Source organism: Formica exsecta, unplaced genomic scaffold (genome assembly GCF_003651465.1).
Source record: "Formica exsecta isolate Colony F162 unplaced genomic scaffold, ASM365146v1 scaffold83, whole genome shotgun sequence".
In the NCBI taxonomy this organism is placed as follows: Eukaryota; Metazoa; Arthropoda; class Insecta; order Hymenoptera; family Formicidae; genus Formica; species Formica exsecta.
In genome coordinates this window covers 2176434-2179176 of record NW_021853600.1, presented here as the reverse complement: position 1 = coordinate 2179176, position 2743 = coordinate 2176434, and positions in this window count along the sequence as shown.

Here is a 2743-nt window from a genome sequence, read left to right as displayed (position 1 = left end):
CCCTTCTCTTCGTTCAATACCTTTTTCTTCTTCCTTTGCACGTTCGCTTCTTCTTCTTCTGCACTTTCTTCCGCGATGGATCTCGGCGAACACTTCTTCATAGCGCGCTCAAATCGTGATGTGTAAGAAAGATGAGTTTTATTGCGGTACGAGAAGAACCATTAACCCCTTTATGCGCCGTTGTTTGTTTATTAATGGAACAGATCGTCCATAAAATGAAGGGAGCGAATTTATTATTCGGTGGATTCGTTCAGGATTTTTTTATGGCGGATTTGGTTTCGTGTACATTAAAGACGAAAAGTTTTTGATATATTAAAGCTATTAAAAGATTTTGTCTCAATAAACATGTAAATTAGATAGAGATATATCACACACACAAAGTTTTTATAATATATATTTTAAATCACGATTTTTTTTTCATCAATATTTTATGCAGCAGTTTACGATAAAAATTGATATTTATTGTTAACGGTCAAAACACAAACACACAGTACTTTATTAATTAATGCAAAATTTAATGGTATAATAAATTTCTGATCATTATCACCAAACCAAAAAAAAAATAATATAAATTCTTGCATAATAAAGTATACACCCGTGGCATAAATGCCCTCTGTCCATTCATCTCAATATTGGACGTGATCCAATATGCGTGTAACGACACGCATCATAAAGACGTCACGAGCGTCGCGTTTATCGGGCGCGACGAAATACGCGCGCATTACTGCAACCGCGTTGCGGACAGATGTCGAACTTTTCCCCCTGGCGCGTTGCGGATTTTCCACGCACGTGGCACAGCGGCCGCACACATGTGTCGCCGATAACGACCATTAACGAACTGCCGAAATTTTCCCGATCCGCGCGAGTATCGGGCATTGCGTCGACGGATAAATAAGTGGCGTCGCTGTTTCCAGCGTCGAGTGCCAGCGCTGAATTTGCAGTTTCGGTTATAGCGATATTATGAGCGTTCTACTCGACACGAGAAAATATGCCGTTCTATTTGACTTTATTTTGCAGATAATTTTTCTCTTGGGAATTTACGCTTGCTTGCGTTTATACGCCGCGTTAATAAATTATAAAATATAAAAATGTGAAGAAAATTTCAATTTGTCTCAATCTATCATTATTCATTAGGTGGAATAATAGCTAAAAATTGAAAGAGATGTAAAATCCATAAGCTATTATTAGTTTATCCTGGAGTATTTTGTATGATATTTTTTTGTAGTACATGATTAGATATAATAAATGCAAAATAAATGTTCAAAATAAACGAAACTAGACAAAATATAAATATATCGATGATCACCGATGATCGTGCATTATAATTTATTCATAACATGGTTAAAAAAAAATACTAAATGTGAAATCTCTCATATATTAATTAGCAATTTGTGTTAGGATGAAAATTATTACGTATCATTCTCGTCATTTGTTCATTTTCGATTTCGGCGTATTAAGCGTCGGAGTCAAGCACGGCGCGGCCGAATTACGCAAGTTTGTTAATTAATCGCGTTATAGATAACCGCATCAAAATTTCGCATCGCAGGTTAAGGGTTAATTGCATTCGCACCAGTCGACGCCGTCGTCGCGGCTAAGTCCTTTACGCCACTCAACTGTATGGCAGACGCGCCAGATTTGCAGCTTTGCAATTTCCACGTGTAACTGCGCAATTACAACTTACCCTACCTTGTCTTCCCACCCAGCAGATGCAATTTTACAGCCAAGAGTTGATAATTGTTATAATGATACAAAAAAAAACTGCACTTTTTTTGCTGTGTATAAATAAAAAGATTACATTGTGGTAAATCTGGTAAAGATTAATGAGCGCGCGCAATCTCTTTTTTAAATAAATTTCGAAAATTATTGTCTCCGACAAAATCAACATTTATAAGACACATTCTAATTATTAATATATACACATATACATATATAAATATTTTTTAAATACCAATTAAAATATTAAAGTGTGTTTGCAAAAAGATAGAATTCAATAAAGAGTTGTTTTTTTGATGAATTTGTGAGTTTGATGGAAGAAATTTTTATTAATTTTAATTGATATGTTACATGATCATATTTAATCGAAAAAATGTCGACGGCTTTTGGCAGGTAAGATTCAAACTCGGTAAGATAGATTCGATTCGATTTGACGCACATGGAATTGCGTGTGCGTGACTGCGCGAGCAACGTTAATTATGCATGCGCGCTGTTAATTCCGCGCGCCTGATTTGTCTCCCCCTCGCAATGAATTTCGCACGGTGTCAGTGTTGCGGATTGCGAGCGTCTTGCTTTTCAGACAGGAATCTGCTTCGTACATGGATTTATGCGACGTTCCCCTACAGGCCGACATTTATTTCCTGTACACAGTTAAAAACTTTTAAGAGAGCACCTCGCGTAAGATTTATTATTACCATAAATTTGCAATTACCTTTTTAATTAAGTTAATGAATTTCTTTTTATCGAGATATAATTTTCTGCGGCGATGTTTTGGGTAATTTGGCAAATTTATAATTAAATGTCTCTTGAATAATTTTCTTCATCATTGCTCTTGTCTATAATTTGTAAACATAATTATACGTGAATTGATTTAAATCAATATATACATATATTTATCTCATACGTTGAAAAATATTTTATAATTAATATTACTCTTAAAAGTTTATAAATCTACACGCTTTTTAATTGATTTCGTAATGCAGAGACAAGATGAGAGATAAATGTTTTGCATGTTAAATTTAGAATTAAA